The following is an 18,883-nucleotide window of genomic DNA, read 5'->3' on the forward strand; positions in this document are numbered from 1 at the left end:
CCATTAGGTCCAATGGCACTAATGCCATTGGACCTAATAGTGTAAAACAGCCTTCTTCAACCTTGGACTAAGGTTACCAGACGTCTCCGTTTCCCAGGGACAGTCCCCGGATTTACAAATCAGTCCCCATACAAAATCAATTGAAGTTGAAAAGTGTTCCCAGATTCATTGAAAAAAATCTGGTAATCTTGGACCCCTCCAGTCTAGTCTTTATTGTGGGTCTACTCTGTAACATGTTTTTTTTTACACAGTAACAGTGGATTTATTCAGCTTTAGTTTGTTCTGCAATGCTTCTGCAATTCTGACACATGATTGCTGTCTGGAAGAGTCTCGAGGACAACAAAAACGGGACAAAAAATGAATCAGAACATTTGTGCTGTGAAATGTTATGGGATTTCAGCAGGAAATTATGAGATATGCACTTATTGGAAGTGAAGGGGTGTGCCCAGCTCAAAACCTTTGCAGGCACAAACAGTATTTAAAGTTTGTATTTAAAGCACCAAAGAGCACAAATCATAATGAATGTCGGAAGTGTGTGTGTGCTCTTGGTGTCTTCCAGATGGACTACAACTCCCATCATCCCTAGCTATTAACCATGATGGCTGGGACTAATGGGAGTTCCAACAACCTCTGGAGGACACTGGGTTGAGGACGGCTGGCATAAAATATATCCACTTTTCATAGGCTCATTTGGAGCAAATACATGGAAGAAGGGAAATCAGAATTGCAACCACCATCACTTGCTATTGAACCCTTTTAATTGGAAATGCCAGGGATTCAACTTTTCTACTTACAGCAGATGTACCCTACCACTGAGAGATGGTTCAGGAGGATAGTCAGGACCAGAACTGAGGCCAGGAAGGGCAAGGAGAAACTGAGGACCATGTTTCAGACCATTAATCCAGCCTGAAACACAATTTGAGTGCACTCACATATATTGTGGATTCCATGCAAATGAATTGGTGGAAGGCTGCGATTAGTCAGCCAAAGTATCCCTGATTCTTCTTCTCTGGGGAGCTCCTTTGTACCCGCATGAACATGCGGAAATGACTGCAGTTAATTAAATCCCAGTGACATCATTTTATAACATTGCGTGACTCATTGGGTATCAACAAAATCAAGATGCGTATTTCAGATGATCTCATCTGGGAGAGACATTCGCAGGAAGTGTTTGTGCGCTTTTGTTGTTGCTGAAACGGCACTATTGTGTGTTTGCCAGGACAGAAACTCTCCTTCCATCGTTTTAAAACACAGCGATCCCTTTGCTTGAAAAAAGAAATGTTTATCTGGTGAGTGAACCGAAGCCATTTGACTTCAGTGTATTTCATTTCCCCAAACTGGCAGCGCTTCTAACCGGGTCCCTTCTCGGACAAATCTAGCCAATAATTAGTTCAAAAATCAGAAAGGTAACGAGCAAAGGAAACTGGAGTTTGGAAACAGGTTTACTGGGCTTTCCACCTGTATCGTGTTGGTCACTGTGAGATTCTGGACTTGATGGGCCTTAAGGGGCCTGATCCAGCCTAGTTCTTCTCATGTTCTTACATAATAGGACAGCAGGACCCATTGGAAGGCAACCTGGGGCACGAGGGGAGGAAGCAGACACAGATACCAAGTTGTGGATGGGAGGGCAGCAAGATCAATTATCCTTTCTGCTCACAGAAACCTGAAATTTGTGCTGCACAGGACAACACTTCATCCTTCTGTTCCAGTTGGATGGACAACCTTAGGGTGTTGGGCAAGATCTGAGGAAATTGGGAAATCAGTCTAAAGCTGCCAGAAAGATCTGGTTGGCCACCATGCGGGGACAAAATGAACAAGGGGTGTTATGTACTGAAGTTCTCACCCTGGGCCAGCAGGGGGATACTGTAGATAGTTCAGGTCCACATATGCAAATAGGGGATTGAAAGTGACGTTCAGTGATTGGATAGTTACAGAAATTGTTACTGTTGCGTTCTAGTGGAGCTCTATATAAGCAGGCTGGCTGAACCCTTCAGTTCAGTTCTGTTCTGGCCTGTGAATAAACAAGAGCTGTTTGAAGAATCGCTGTGTCGTCTGATATGTTCACCCACAACTTAACAAGGTGGGTTTTTTATCTTATCCAATGTGGCTCTTATATAACTAGTACTGTATCAATCAGCAGAACAGCCTGGCGCTTGGTCAGATGGGAAAATTGCAGGACCTGGATGAATGCCTTAGGATAGCAGAATCTGATCCTGTGAAGGCCCACTTTATAGAACACTTGGTGGGGTACCTCCATCCCAGAGGTCTAATTCAGCCCAACAGGTCTCCCCATTTGGCCTGCAAGGCTGTTTCAGCAAAGCCACACCCACCTGCCCTACACCTGATGCCAAATATGTCATTAGGTCTGAGGACAGGCAAATCGATAGGGTCTCTAGCAGAACTGGGAAAGACTCCTCCCAGAAACTTTGGCTGGTCAGTGTACACAATACCAAGTGATCTGACTTGAAATTTTGGTGCACACAACAGACGTTTAAAGCACATTCCCCCCTCCCTCATCCTGAGGATGCTGGGAACTGCAGCACTGTGAGGGGAAGACTACATTTTCCAGGACTGTTCCAGCGGGGCAGGGTGTGCTTTAAACTTATGCTGTGTATGCAACCTGGGTTTTTATATACAGTGGTACCTCAGGTTAAGAACTTAATTCGTTCTGGAGGTCCTTTCTTAACCTGAAACTGTTCTTAACCTGAAGCACCACATTAGCTAATGGGGCCTCCTGCTGCCGCTACGCCGCTGCTGCATGATTTCTGTTCTCATCCTGAAGCAAAGTTCTTAACCCGAGGTACTGTTTCTGGGTAAGCGGAGTCTGTAACCTGAAGCAGCTGTAACCTGAAGCGTCTGTAACCCAAGGTACCACTGTAGTCAAGCAGAGATTAATTCAGCGACAGGGAACCTGTGGCTACTGTTGGACTACAACCCCCAGTGGACCATTGGGCATGTTGGTTGGGAGTAATGGAAGATGGAATTCAACAGAATCTGGAGAGCCACAGGTCCCACACCCAAAACCTGATGAGAGGTTCTTCAGCTGCAAGGAGTATAAAGGGGCAGGACCTTTGCATGAATTAGTGGTGTTTCTGAGCACCCTACAATTTGTCTTCTCTAGTGAAAACCCATCTGAGAGTGAGCAATCTCGGTGGGCCAATTCAGGTATCTCACCCAAGAGCTTGCAGCTGCCAATGAACAACTTAAGATCTAGTCACTTGTCTACTCACTTGTTGTCCTTCCTAGCACCCCAAGAAAGGTCAACAGAGAGTTCTGCTCTCCTGCCTTTTCCTGGCAACTTCAGGAGCATGGGACAGGTGGCCCAGACTTGAAGGTGGCATCACAAGGGTCACCCCTGGAGCCACCTATGGTCTGGGTCACAACCCTAGGGACGGTGACATCACAATTCAATCCCACAACATTGCCCTTTCTTCTTGTGATCTCAACGCTCCCACAGACACAAACTCCAAAGGATGACGGAGGAAGTCTAAGGTAAGCACAGAGCCCTCAAAAGCAAGAATAATAGCAACGAATAGTACTTACGATAAGGGACGCGGGTGGCGCTGTGGGTTAAACCACAGAGCCTAGGACTTACCGATCAGAACGTCGGCAGTTCGAATCCCCACGACGGGGTGAGCTCCTGTTGCTCAGCCCTGCTCCTGCCAACCTAGCAGTTCGAAAGCACGTCAAAGTGCAAGCAGATAAATAGGTACTGCTCCAGCAGGAAGGTAAATGGCGTTTCCGTGCGCTGCTCTGGTCCGCCAGAAGCAGCTTAGGCATTCTGGCCACATGACCCGGAAGTTGTACGCCGGCTCCCTCGGCCAATAAAGCGAGATGAGCGCTGCAGCCCCAGAGTTGGCCACGACTGGACCTAACGGCCAGGGGTCCTTTACTTTAGTACTTAAGATAGTTGAACCATTCCTTTGCGGCTAGCATAGATCTTCACCAGTGCAGGCATTGAGAACAGGGTACATAGATCACAGAACATGGGACACACAACAAGCAGGGATCAAGACTGTTCTGAATTTCCCACAAGAATAGTTTGAACCGTTTAGCACTGTTGCAGGTTTTGGTGGGACATGAGCGGTGCCAGCCTTGCAGGAATAGCAGGATCTAGAGTAACCAGGCAAGGGCTGGTAGAGGCAGGCGAACAGACCAGACCAGAAGGGAATGCCAACAAAAGGGCATGGAGGAACAAGGTCTGGGCCATTCATTCATTCTTATCTGTACAAACTGCAGATCAGACAAAATAAGCTGCAGAACAGAACAAGGACAAGCAAGTCCAAAACATATATGCTTATCCTTCATTACAGCATTATTATAACAGCAGTCAGCCGTGTCCACAGTTATGGTGTGATACAAAATAAATGATAGAAATGGAGACTCAGGGTGAAGGACTGAGTTCAGAGCATGATCTCATTCTCCCCCTTCCCGCTAAATATTTTGGAGCCCCAGCCTATTGCTTTATCTGGAGGAGGGGAATCAGATTCCTATCACCTCGTGCTAATAGGGCCAAGAAGTCTCTGAGTCCTGCCATGTCAAGAGAGCTCTCAGGAGGCATGGGCAGGCTCCCTGTGATCTCCCCACCCAGCAGCTCCACTCGAAAGCAGAAGAAGAGCGAGCTATGCATGATTTCCCCCCTCCCCACAAACACTTTCAGCCTAGTTCCTGGGCTAGCTTCTACAGCAGTGTTAGAAACTGAGATACAAAAGCTAGGAGCTAAATGGCACCTTAAACCTTGGTTAGGGGCACCACAATGGAATGCCTAGGCGGGCTTTTTTATAACACGAATACAAAGCTGAAAATGAATAAACTGCAGCTAAAATATTATGTTCATTTTAAATATGGTCTAGTCCTTCCCCTGCCCACCCCCCAAATATTCTTAAGAGGGTTTCTTCTCCTGTCTTCAGAGAGTAGCTGGAAGTGGGGAGTCAGAAAAAGGTCCTCCTTTCCTTCCACTCTGCAGTTTTAATCTGAAATCTTAGGCGCAGTACTGCGTCCAGAGCTCAGAAGCTGCTCGCGCTGATGAAATTCCCTGTCGCAAAACGCGCCCAGGACAATGGGAGTTTTGAACGCTATTCTAGAGATGTACCCCAATAATATTGCCATGGAAGGGCCGCAGCTGATTGGTAGAGACCATGTTTTGTACACTAAAGGCATGGGTAGGTAAACTAAGGCCCGGGGGCCGGATCCGGCTCAGTCGCCTTCTAAATCTGGACCGCGGATGGTCCGGGAATCTGCGTGTTTTACATGAGTAGAATGTGTCCTTTTATTTAAAATGCATCTCTGGGTTATTTGTGCGGCCTGCCTGGTGTTTTTACATGAGTAGAATGTGTCCTTTTATTTAAAATGCATCTCTGGGTTACAGTGGTACCTCGGGTTAAGAACTTAACTCATTCTGGAGGTAACCTGAAACTGTTCTTAACCTGAGGTACCACTTTAGCTAATGGGACCTCCTGCTGCCGCTGCGCCACACAATTTCAGTTCTCATCCTGAAGCAAAGTTCTTAAAGTACTATTTCTGGGTTAGCGGAGTCTGTAAGCTGAAGCGTCTGTAACCCGAGGTACCACTGCATTTGTGGGGCATAGGAATTCATTCTTTTTTTTTTCTTTTCAATATATAGTCCGGTCCCCACAAGGTCTGAGGGACAGTGGACCGGCCCCCTGCTGATAAAGCTTGCTGACCCCTGACTAAAGGTCACTGGTTTGAACTCCAGCAACTCTAGGAAGGTCTGGGGGGAAAGACTCCTTCCCAAAGCCCTGGGAGAGCCATTGTGAGACACTCAGCTAAATGGACCAATAACCTAACTCAGCACAAGGCAACCCTTTAGCTAGGAAATTGCCATGTGTTTTATCTCTGTGTGTGCAAGAATTAGGCATCATATTTTATAGATAGATATCGATAGAGAGATAGATCACACATACATACATACAAACAAATGAAATGAAGGGCAAGTTCTCTGCTTCAGTCTTCTCCAGTAACCTTTTAGTGGCACCAAAGTACTGTATTTATCTAATGCTCACCAAATTACGTTACGAAAATTAAGGCGCAACTTAGATTCGATGGCACATTTACATTCGCCAACAAATACTTTTTTCGGTTCTAAGCTTCTGAAAACTTAGATTCGATGGCGCATTAGTCTCGAGTAAATATGGTACTCTCAGCCGTACTTAAGTGAAACGAGGAAAGACCGATGGAAGAACAAGTCTCGGCATGTACTCTTGAGTTAAAGGACCCCTGACCATTAGGTCCAGTTGTGGCCGACTCTGGGGTTATGGAGCTCATCTCGCTTTATTGGCCGAGGGAGCCTGCGTACAGCTTCCGGGTCATGTGGCCAGCATGACTAAGCCGCTTCTGGCGAACCAGAGCAGCGCACGGAAACGCCGTTTACCTTCCCGCCGGAGTGGTACCTATTTATCTACTTGCACTTTGACGTGCTTTTGAACTGCTAGGTGGGCAGGAGCAGGGACCGAGCAACGGGAGCTCACCCTGTCACAGGGATTCAAACCGCCGACCTTCTGATCGGCAAGTCCTAGGCTCTGTGGTTTAACCCACAGTGCCACCCACAACCCGCCAATCCTGGGCCATATACTGGCCAAGTGAGCTGGTCCAAAGGATGCCGGATCTTAAGATTTTGGCTGACCAGGCTTACCAAGATCTGGTGCCTTACTCTGTCTCTTGATTACCTAGAAATCAGTGCTGACAATTACAGTGGTACCTCGGGTTAAATACTTAATTTGTTCCGGAGGTCCGTTCTTAACCTGACACTGTTCTTAACCTGAAGCACCACTTTAACTAATGGGGCCTCCCGCTGCCGCCGCCATGTTCTCATCCTGAAGCAAAGTTCTTAACCCGAGGTACTATTTCCAGGATAGCGGAGCCTGTAACCTGAAGCATATGTAACCTGAAACGTATGTAACTCGAGCTACCACTGTAATCCCAGACACGGCATGGGCAAGGGAGAAGCTTGCAAGAATATTTTGACAGTTTAACGTTGCTGATCGCTTAAAGCAACTAGACGGCTTTCAATTTTTAAAAAAGTCCATCAGTTACAACAGAGGTGGAGAACTTGTGGCCCTCTAGATGTTTCCGAGCTACCAGGGGTGGGGGTGTGGAAAGAACATATCTATATATAATCACTATGATTGTCTAGGACTGTGGCCAACAAAAGGCTCCACAGCAGACAGCAGTAGAGAATGGTCAGCACTATAAAAGGCACATAAATCAGCTACCTGAAACCATAATTGCGACAGAAAAGAAACAAAACTGAATTTTGAAAACGGTTACCCATATCCACTTTCCTTAACATCGATCGCCTTGCCAAAGCCAAAAGATTAACATACCTGTTTATCCAGGAATATTTGTTTTGTTAATATGATACCTCAACAGTAGAATGGATCAATGTGATACCTACATAGTCAGCTAGCTTGTTTTCATTACAGGCTAAATTCGTGAACACAAAATTCTTTTTGTTGCTTAAGTGATCTCGGCTATTCAGCCGTTCTCAGAATGAAACGAGCATGTGAGCTCCTTAGGTAACATATGGTATTTTATTAATTTAAAAGACTTTAGTTAAACAACTTTTGGTAAATTGAATCCAGCCTAAATTAATTTCCTTCGAATGAGTAAGGTACTTAGTATACCTCATGTCTGTTCAATCTCTCTTGACTTGATTATCCCCCTGCAAATACAACCTTATAAATAATGGCGCTGCAGATATACCAGTGAAAGGGTTTAAGTAGGCAAAAGTGCATCTTTCAGACATATCATTATTTTCAGAATACAGTACCCAAGAAATCACAGTCAGGGAAGGTAAATGTCAGCTGGCCAGCCTTCTCTGAACTATTCATAAATATGTGCTGTCTGCAGCGTTATGTCAAGACAGTCGCTCAAGAAAAGGTTATGGGTTCTTATTAGAGGTGCATGTTAGTTACAGCTACTTGACAGTCACAGCTAAGCATGAGCAATGATTGTGGGATCATGGGGAAAGGAGAGGGGGAAACAGGGACTTACACAAAATGTCGCGCAGCTGAACAGAATGCAGAAAGATGCAAAGGAGGCTGGTCTTCTGAGAAAAAGCCCCACCCCTTCACTTGCATGTCGAGACCCCTCAGCCCCCCCCCCCCCCGTTGGAAATAACTCACACAAGGACACGGATATTAGGTTTATGTTACTGGGCAAATTTTGGCCACAACTTTATTGAAATTACAGAATGTGAGCGGTATTGGCTTAGGCATTGATTGGACCTGACTAAGTATCTGACTCCTGCCCATTGTGCAGGATGTCCCAGTAAGGGTAAGCCACCGGTAGGGGAGCCCTGTCGATGCGAACCAACTCAAGCCCCCCCAGTTTTCCCGTCGGGGTCGTGTCAAGGCCTTAGCCCCCCAGCCGGGCTTCAGACTAGATCAACACCCCCGGATTCCTTTAATGGAATATCCTTAAGCATGGAGGGGCAGGTGATGGCCACACCTCCCCTCCCACACACAAGGTCAAACAATGCCTAACCGCAACCCTCACAAAGTTGTGACGATTGCTACGAGGTAGGCGAAAACCAAGTGGCCAGTGCCAATTTGCCAAGTGGAAAAATTCCTACCAGGCCCCTCGGACAACCAAGGCGACCAACCGAAGTCCATAGCAAGGCCATTGCCTAACCTGCAAAATAGGGAGGGAGGGTGGGTGATTGAGGAAGCGAGCCAAAGAGGAAGTCCTCTGGCTCGCTCCTCCTTTTAAACGGCCCCTGCCACGTCCCCCCGGCTAGCGGGTTGGCTGGCCGGGCTATGACGTGACCGGGTTCCCCCAGGCAACGGGGACAAGGTCCCCCGCCCCCGGTGGGTAGTGGGTGGCCATGTGGTCCACCGCAACTCCTCCCCACTGTGTAAGCTGGCTGGCACTTTGAATTGAACAGTAAATTGGTGCGGCTGAGAGACCAGCGATTTTTGGCACCCCTCGGCCGAAACCGAAAGAACTTGTGACTAAGAGTTTGCACCCAAGTCTGCTTATCTTCTCATCCCTCCTGATCCATTTTACTGTCGCGTTACGTCTTTTTAGATTGCAAGCGTGTGGACAGGGACATTTATTATTTTTTAGTCATATGTACAATGCCCCGGGAGCCTTTTTTGGCTGAATTCTTTGCATAAATGAAGCAGGTTAGGCTGTAGAAGCACAGCCCTGAGGATATGACATTTTCACTGTTGTGGGATTAAACTTTCAAAATATGCAAAGGTAGCAGGTAAGGCAGATAAAATACTGTGGTCCACACTGTGTTGTTTGTCTTTGGAAAAGAGTTGTTTCACATAAAATTCAAAAGAATGGCTAGCAAATATCACCACCACATTTTCAATCCATAGCACAATCACTCGAAATAAACTGCAAATACCCATACCCTTAGAAAAGCGTATTTCTTACTTAGGTGTGCTGCAATCATTGCCCTTTTTGAATAGATTGAAGCTTACAGCGAATCATATGCAGTGACTTGCATTTGCTTAGCACATGAAACAGAGGCCAACTTCATATAGGGATCCCTTAAAGTAGACATTTTCAACCATTTTGAGTCCATGACTCCCTTGACCAACTCCATCCTTTCTGCGGCACCCCTGTGGGGCTCAGGAGCCCAGATGTGTCACCCCTTGCCTGCAGAGCTGACAGCATCTCATCCTTTTTCAAACACCCTCCCTTGTGGAGTGTTCCCTCAGCCTCCTCTCCTCTCCCCTCTCCCTGGGAGTCCTCTGGGCAACTACTGCTGCCACCCCTGGTCTCTGAGCTGCTCTCCCTGCCCCAAAGAGAGGTGTCTCCTCCCACTGCCCCGCAAGGGCCTAGGAAGCAGCCCCTGGCCAGCTCCAGAGTCACTATTCGTCTGGAGAGCTTGTAGCCAGGGTCGCTTCTAGAAACAACTGTTCAAGCCTTTGAGAGGCAGAGACCTGAGAGGGCATCAGAGGAGGGAGGAAAGGAAAGAGGGACAGAGGCCAGTGTTGCCCACGGCACCCCTGACCATCATTTTAGGCACCCCAGGGTGCCATGGCACACTGGTTGAAAACCACTGCCCTAAAGGCATGACAGACATGTACAAGAAGATCTGCAATCAAATGTCCAAACAATTCTGAACCCATGTACGTGATCAAAACATGTACAGTGGTACCTCGGGTTAAGAACTCAATTCATTCTGGAGGTCTGTTCTTAACCTGAAACTGTTCTTAACCTGAGGTACCACTAATGGGGCCTCCTGCTGCCACCGCCACACAATTTCTGTTCTCATCCTGAAGCAAAGTTCTTAACCCAAGGTACTATTAGCGGAGTCTGTAACCTGAAGCGTCTGTAACCTGAAGCATCTGTAACCCGAGGTACCACTGTACCCTGTTATCTAGTTACAGTGAATATTGCAGCATGGCAATGGGCATGTGAAATTCTATGAAACTTGCATAGCTCCAGGGGTCTAACTGTACTACATCCTGTTCAGCTCAATATTATTTTACCTGTTCATTAAGATATTCAACTGATCCTTCAGCATGCCTTTTCATCGATATTTAGATTACGGTGGCTGCAGAAGAACAGCACAGTGTATTTATGCTTGGAAAGCATTCACCTGTAAAAAAAAAAAGAAAAAGAAAAGGTACAGGAAGCACAACAACAACAAAAACCTAGCAGCGTGGCTTTTGTTACTCATAGAGAAAGAAAAGCTGTCTAGAACAATTTGTCCTTAATGGCTGTGTTAGCTCAAGAGAGGCCCTGAAGTGAAGAATAAACAAACTGTCAGAGGAACAGCGAGGAAGTCTCTTAAGATCAAGGTTAAGGTTCATTGGTACAACTGCTCTGAGGCAAAACATGACCACATCTTGGATTCATCTTGCCACGAAGATGAATGCAAAGGTACGGATGCAGCGGTTTTTCTTCTCGAAACCTCTGCATCCATTAAACATATCACAATGCTTTTCGCTTTTTCGCCTTTCCAAGGGAAAAGGTAATATTTTATGGAAGTGAAAGATTATTCCATACAGAGGAATTCAGCCAAGGTTTGGAAAATGGGACAAGATATAGTGGTACCTCAGTTTTCAAACGTCTCCATTGACGAACGTTTCAGTTTTCGAACGCCGTAAACCCGGAAGTAAATGCTTCGGTTTTCAAACATACCTCGAACATGCCTCGTGGCTTCCGTATTGAGTTTTACGTATTGAGTTTTTGGTTTTCAAACGTTCCGGAACTCGATTACATTTGAAAACCGAGGTACCATTGTATACCCAAAGCAGTGGAACTAACCTAATGGGGGAAACCAAAGCTAGCAAGCAAACCCAACATCCCTAACACTCAAAATATTTTATTAGTTGTGCATCCCAAATACAGATCTTTCCCCACCCCCAACAGCTGCCTAACTGGACATTATTATTTCCCTTTCAATAGAAGCATCCATTATCTACTGCTAGATACTCTCCTTGAAAAAGGCACTCTGAAACATCAGATGGAACGCTTTATCCCAAGTATGTATTGATATAAAATAGATGTGAGCCAAAACAAACAAACACACACACACACACACACACACACACACACACAGAGAGAGCCTTCGTCTCATCTTATTTGCTCAAGTTTTTTAACTAGTCATCATTTTGGCATGGCTGCATTGTAAACATTCTGATCAGCCTTGTGCAAAGGAAAACACTTGCCAAAGCATTTAAGGTATAATCAGATCTTTAGCCACTTTTGGAGAGCCACAGGTTGCCTATCCCCCCCTTTAGTGTTGCACTGTTGCAAGAGAGTTACATGAGAGCTGGGAACTCTGGTTGGATTGCACTATCTTTTGTTGAAATAAGCCAAGATCGTCTCTTGCGGGGGCGCAATTAGTGCCAGCACCGTCCGTTAAGAGTTTGGGTGTAATCTTCGACACCTCCCTTTCCATGGAGGCGCAGATTGCAGCTACAACAAAGGCGGCATTTTTCCATCTCCGCCAAGCTAAGCAGTTGGCTCCTTACCTCTCTCCCCCTGACCTAGCCACTGTGATCCACGCGACGGTCACCTCCAGACTGGATTATTGTAACTCGCTCTACGTGGGGCTGCCCTTGAGACTGACCCAGAAACTCCAGCGGGTGCAGAATGCTGCAGCGAGACTCCTTACGGGGTCTTCGCTGCGAGATCACATTCACCCGGTGCTATACCAGCTGCACTGGCCCCCGGTGGAGTACAGGATCAGGTTTAAGGTGCTGGTTTTAACCTTTAAAGCCCTATACGGCCTAGGACCCTCGTACCTACGGGACCGCCTCTCCTGGTATGCCCCACAGAGAAACGTACGGTCTTCAAATAAAAACATCTTGAAGGTCCCAGGCCACAGAGAAGTTAGGCTGGCCTCAACTAGAGCCAGGGCTTTTTTGGCCGTGGCTCCGATCTGGTGGAACACTCTGTCACAAGAGACCAGGGCCCTGCGGGACTTGACATCTTTCCGCAGGGCCTGAAAGACAGAGCTGTTCCACCAGGCCTTTGGCCAGGGCACAGCCTGACTTCCTCCCTCGGCAATCTTCGCGGAGCTCTGGCCCAATGGTTGCCAGTGGCTTGAATTAATTAATTTTATAATGAATGATTTTAGAGTGTTGTTTGTGCTGTACTTTTGTACTGTTTTATTGTTGTTAGCCGCCCTGAGCCCGGCTTCGGCTGGGGAGGGCGGGATATAAATAAAAATTTTTATTATTATTATAATTATAATAATAATAATAATAATAATAATAATTATTATTATTATTATTATTATTATTGTAAACCATGGTTTGAGCCTAGCTTTTTTCAATAAACTACCAAAAGTCTGTCATTTTGAGACACAGTGGTAACTTGCGGTAGTTAAAACCAGGAAGCTGATGATTCCAACCTCCTCCTTGCCAGGAGAGAGAAAGTGTGTGAGTTCAACCTCTTTCATGTGTGGCCAGAGCTGTGTCAAATTTGCTAGGCACCTGGGAGGACAAAGTTACATCCATGCTGACCTTGATGACAGAATTATTACAGGTTCAGTAGGCTTAATGGATGGAAGGATTTGCCTGGGCCATTGTAGTGGGACAAAGATGGTGACAAGATATTCAGCCCAGATACTGAGGTCCAGCGCCGAGGGCCTTCTGGGGGTTCCCTCCCTGCGAGAAGTGAGGTTACAGGGAACCAGGCAGAGGGCCTTCTCGTGGCGGCGCCCACCCTGTGGAACATCCTCCCATCAGATGTCAAAGAAATAAGCAATTTTAGAAATTTTAGAATTTTAGAAAACATCTGAATGCAGCCCTGTTTAGGGAAGTTTTTAATGGTTGATCTTTTATTGTGTTTTTAATATTCTGTTGGGAGTCGCCCAGAGTGGCTGGGGAGGCCCGGCCAAATGGGTGGGGTATAACTAATATATTATTATTATTATTATTATTATTATTATTATTGCCAACCCTTTGGTTTTGTGGATGGGGGAAGTGCCAAGGCTATTCCACCTCCTCTGCTTTGGCTGCCCTGTCCATGGAGTGACATTTTGAAAAGGAGAGGAGTTAAGAAGTATTGTGCCCATTTGCCTTCTCTTTGTTTTTCTGTGCATGGAAGGACTTATTGAAAGTAGTGGGAGAGAGAAGCTCTCTTGCCCATGGAGGGCTTTAGGAAAGGGGAGGGGAGAAGTGTCAGGCCTGTTTGTCTCCTCTTTGCTTTGCTATCCACCAGCCTGGTGCAGCAAGCAGTGGGAAGCTGCTGCGCCCATGAAGTTTTTGGAAAACGTGTGTGTGGAACGGTGAAGGAAGAACCACAGGATCCACCTGTTTGCTGCTCTACTTTGTTTTGCTGCCTGCCAGTGACATGGAGCAGTAGGCAAGCAGCTACTTTTTTTTTTTTTTTAGTGTGCATTGGGATGTGGGGGGAGTGTAGGAATTGCCTGTTGCTTGTTTTACTGCCTGTCAGCCATGAGGAGGACTTTTTGAAAGGGGGGGTATGAATGGAAGAAGAAACATAGGAATTGGCCCTTGGCTAGTGTGTTTGTTTTGCTGTCTGCCGGCATGTGGGGCAGGCAGCTACTTGAGAGAGGCCTCAGTTGAATGTGGGGGGAAGGATAAGGCAATTATTTCCTGTTTCTACTGTATGCCATACAGCAGGTATTGTTCTAAATCTGTTTTAGGAGGGAGCACTGCAGAGGCAACCTCATCTTCATTATCTCATTTTTTCCTAATTGTACCAAAGTTTTTTTGGGAAGCAGCATCACATTTCCCCTGATTGTTATTCAACTGGTGTGTGTGTGTGTGTGTTTTGTAGGGGTTGGCATCCATTTCAGACGCATCCTTATTATCATCACCACCTTTTCTTCCTGCCAGGTCCACAGCAGGGATTATTTCCAAGTTGTCTGACAAGGGGGCAGCATAGTGTAAAGGCAGAAACATTATACACCCCAAATTTTGACATCGTTACGTTTAGGTGAACAAATAGGGCCACTCAAAATGGTTGCGCACAGGGCCCCACAAGCCATTAATCTGCCACTGGATGTGAAGGAGCATTTCTCCTGTACATAATCTTGCCCGGGCCCTTTTGGCCAGCTGAAGACTCTTCTGGTGATGCCATTTTTGCATGAGATTAGGTCTGTTGCTTGCCAGAAGGTCTTCTCGGCAGTAACACCCCAGCTACGAAAGACTCTCCCCTCAAATCTTTGATTGGCACTAAGCTTTTTTCGGCGTGCTGTTTTGTCCCCGAGAGATAATTGCTTGCACCCTGAGTTATGAGACTATTCTGACCAATGGGCTTAATAGATGGATGGTGGCTGTGTTCCAAAGCGTATTTTGTTCTCCTTTTATAGTGTATCATGTTTTAAAATGTTGCGTTCACCTAATGAGGTCATCCATCTTATAAATAAAAGGGCAGAGCTGTGGGATGCTGCGAGGGATTTACAAAACTATGCAGCGCTCTAACTGATTGGAGAGGATTTAGAGACTGTTTACAAGGCAGTCAGCCGGTTCTGTGGCCTGCGTAGAATCTCCAGCACACACAAGGGCTGCTTTCTCTGCACACTTCAGGGAAATCTGTTTCCAGAGCTGCTCGCTTCCCTTCACAAGGCCTTCATCAAAGTGCAAAAGCTAATACAGTCATACCTCTTGTTACGTTCAGTTCAGGTTACGTCTTTTCAGGTTGCATCCCACGGCAACCTGGAAGTACCGAAAAGGGTTACTTCTGGGTTTCGCCGCTCGCGCATGCACAGATGCGCAAAATGATGTCACGTGCATGTGCAGACGCAGCGAATCACGACCTGAGTGTGCGCAGACGCGGGTTGTGTTCCTTTCAGGTTGCGAACAGGGCTCCGGAACGGATCCCGTTCGCAACCAGAGGTACCACTGTAGTGAGAACAGTTAGAAATTGTAAGGCCGAGTAGGCTTGCTAAGATGTATAAGGTTGAATCAGATAAGTGCTGGAGATGCAAAGAGGTAGAAGGAACGTTCTTTCACATGTGGTGGACTTGTAAAAGAGTATTGGGAAACAATCCATAATGAATTGGAAAAAATGTTTAGAAGTACTGTTCCAAAAAACACACACAGAAACCAAAAACAGAGTTCTTTTTATCGGGGATAATTCAGACTTAAATTCCCAGGTGTCAAAAAAGGTTATTTATGTATGCCACTACTACGGCCCGTGTTTTGTTAGTTCAAAAATGGAAAACAAGTGAGGTCCCAACTAAAGAAGAATGGCAACATAAGCTGATGGACTAAGCGCAGCTTGCAGACTTAAAATATAGAATAAGAGAACAAGAAGAACATACGTTTAGAGAAGATTGGAAAACGTTTATTGAATATAAGGGGGGAAATTGTGTCCACTTGAAAACGTTGGCAGCATTAAGATAAATTCAACAGCGTAAATAAGTTTTGATGGATGTAATAATGAAATATGGAATGCTTTAGTTTTTGTAAAATGTGCAGGGATTTATGAACCATGGAAAGAGAAGAAGGGATGTCATTGATATTTTAAGGATGCTTAAATGAGTATTCTAAATTGTAAAACAGAAAACTGAATATTAAAATGTATTTTTTTATATATATATAAAAGAAATTGTAAGGCCGACACTGGGACACCTGCAGGTTCCAAACCAGCATGCCTTTCAGCTACACTGAGCTCTGCTCTACAGGTAGGTGCGACTGTTTTCCTGGCACCGGGTCTTCCATACATGCAACTTGCCCCTGGATTGGCTCTGTGCAGAAAAGCTCATCTACGCATGGCGTTTGGGAAGGGGCCAATGCAATCTCATTCCCCATCTTCATGTATTGACTGTCTCTATATCAGTCATCCGCACACAGTTTACGTGGAACAAAGCTGAGTGAATGCAAGACTTGGAACTTGAAACAGCCACTGGGGACGGGGGGGAAATCCAATTTGGACTGGGCTAGGTGTTCTGGTTTGTGAATAAGTTCCGCTTCCTGTTGTGTGTGTTCCGTTTGTAAATTGAGTCTCCCACTGGTAATCAGAGGCTTCCTGTTGAGTCTGTCAGCTGTTGAGTCCCAAGCACCCATGCAACACAGAGGTGATATTTGGGGCTTTTGTTTTTGCTATTTTTTTGAGTTTTTGTTTGTGTGGCTTTTTCGTTCTGACTGTGACTTGTTCTTCATTTTATGGGACTGGCTTATGACTATGGCTTGCAACTCCATTTTTGTGATTGTGGCTTGCAACTTCGTTTTTGTGACTTGTTTTTGTGACTGTGGAACCCTGTTCAGCTACTGATTGACTTTGTGGCTGCAGAAATGGATAAAAGCCCTCCAACTAATGACTATCATCAGTGCACATAAGGAAAAAAATTAATTTTAATTTTTATCATCTACAATACTGTCTTATTTTATAGTACAGTACATTGATTATTGCTTTCATTTTATGGATCAATGGTCTCGTTAGACAGTAAAATTCATGTTAAATTGCTGTTTTAGGGGTTGTTTTTAAAAGTCTGGAATGGATTAATCCATTGTGCATTACTTTCTATGGGAAAGCGTGCCTTGGTTCTAGAACACTTTGGTTTTGGAACAGACTTCTGGAACTAACTTTGGGAACCAAGGTACCACTGTATTTCCCTTCCCTAAAAATGGGTTTCCCGATTCACTTGTTTTAATAGCTTCAAAATAAGTGAAATCCAGTAGTGAGCTGACACCTACTGGCTGAAAGCTGCAAGTTGCATTACAAACACAAAAAACTGCATTCATTTCAAGCAATCCTTTGCAAAGACAGAAATCAGCTGGAGGGATGACACTAACCAGGAAATGCATAAATAAAACAAATAAATAGCAAATGACAATCAAGAAACGAAGAATGCTAATAGCTAAAAAATGAATAATGTTAGTGAGAGAACAGAGAGGAAAACAGTTAAGGAACATATTAGCATGTGCTATATTAAATTAGGATTAATGTCTGTGCTTTAAGTGATCAACAAATAACGTCTTGCAAGGCTTCTACTGTTTTCAGAGAAGCAAAGATTGTGCAGAGACCATTTGCTTTCATTTAACATCTCAGGTTTTGAAATGCTTCAGGTGGTGAATTTTTGCTTGGATCTACCACTCTCAGTTGGGACGCAGGTGGCGCTGTGGGTTAAAACCACTGAGCCTAGGGCTTGCCTTGCCGATCAGAAGGTCAGCGGTTCGAATCCCCGTGACGGGGTGAGCTCCCATTGCTTTGTCCCTGCTCCTGCCAACCTAGCAGTTCAAAAGCATGTCAAAGTGCAAGTAGATAAATAGGTACCGCTCTGGCGGGAAGGTAAATGGCGTTTCCGTGCGCTGCTCTGGTTCGCCAGAAGTGGCTTAGTCATGCTGGCCACATGACCCGGAAGCTGTACGCCGGCTCCCTCGGCCAATAAAGCGAGATGAGCGCTGCAACCCCAGAGTTGGTCATGACTGGACCTAATGGTCAGGGGTCCCTTTACCTTCTACCACTCTCAGTTACTAAAAGTTTCATTTTCAGTGACCTTATTTAGGAAATAATTAAGAAGCAACCAACAATGTACCAACTTGTAAATGTGGCTGATCATCGAATTTCAAAGCTATTGTTAACACAAAAATTGTTTGTAAACGGATCAGTATCTTAGCCTCTGATTTTTGGCAATTCTACATAAACATTCTAGCTTAATACGCACGACACAACACCAAGAATTTTCAAACTTTTCATGGACTATATGCCAATTGATACTACTGCAACTGACATTCCAGAATGTAAAGATTTACACCAAACTGGACTGTACAAACATTTTATACGGCATTACCTTGTAAATCAAATGCACCATAAATCTTTCAAGATAATCCAATAAAAAACAAAAATGTTGTACATTGCACTTTTTGATGGAGGAACTGTGTTCCTAATAAAAGTTTCCTTTTGCAAAACTCAGGAGTATGTCATAGAACAGAGCTAAGCATTTCACAGCTTTTCAGCTATTAATAGGACTCCCAGCTAAAAGGTCCCAATAAATAAAGACACATACGGAAGTCGCAGACACATAAAAAAGATGTCTTATGAATACAGTGGTACCTTGGGTTACATTCGCTTCAGGTTACAGACTCCGCTAACCCAGAAATAGTGCTTCAGGTTAAGAACTTTGCTTCAGGATGAGAACAGAAATCGTGCAGCGGCAGCGCAGCAGCAGCAGGAGGCCCCATTAGCTAAAGTGGTGCTTCAGGTTAAGGACAGTTTCAGGTTAAGAACGGACCTCTGGAACAAATTAAGTACTTAACCCGAGGTACCACTGTACATAAATGTGGAACTGACACTGAAAGCCTACCCAAGTATGGAATAAGGCAGACACACAGCTGAGCTGAGAATCATTTCTGCAGTTACTGAATGGTCTCTGGAAAACTCAGACTGGAGCCCACGACAGTGATATGCAACTCTAATTCTGAATCTTCTTTCCACATCCCTGCTGTTTTCATCAACAGACCATGGGAGTCTGTGC

At 45.3% G+C, this 18,883-nt stretch overlaps 1 protein-coding gene and 1 long non-coding RNA gene across 12 annotated transcripts in view; one reads left to right on the forward strand and one right to left on the reverse strand.

Moving 5' to 3' along the window:
• Positions 1-1,424: 1,424 nt before the first annotated feature.
• LOC308478772 lies at positions 1,425-3,366 on the reverse strand. The gene is made up of 2 exons (XR_013987250.1): positions 3,231-3,366; positions 1,425-1,575 (listed from the first exon to the last, which is right to left on the reverse strand). It is a non-coding gene; the product is annotated as an uncharacterized lncRNA (long non-coding RNA).
• Positions 3,367-3,402: 36 nt separating this feature from the next.
• BRDT (bromodomain testis associated) overlaps positions 3,403-18,883 on the forward strand; it is a 62,707-nt gene continuing 47,226 nt past the window's right edge. For 5 of the 11 annotated variants that reach the window (XM_081008540.1, XM_081008547.1, XM_081008545.1 and 2 more), the window contains exon 1: positions 3,403-3,492. The gene's annotated coding sequence lies outside the window, so the exon portion shown is untranslated. Of the gene's footprint in view, positions 3,493-10,524; positions 10,607-11,391; positions 11,469-16,011; positions 16,091-18,883 lie in introns of those variants that run through there. The other 6 variants (XM_081008549.1, XM_081008550.1, XM_081008542.1 and 3 more) reach the window with 6 other exon arrangements.

The sequence above is a fragment of the Podarcis pityusensis genome (genome assembly GCF_964106645.2).
Source record: "Podarcis pityusensis genome assembly, chromosome: 6".
In the NCBI taxonomy this organism is placed as follows: Eukaryota; Metazoa; Chordata; class Lepidosauria; order Squamata; family Lacertidae; genus Podarcis; species Podarcis pityusensis.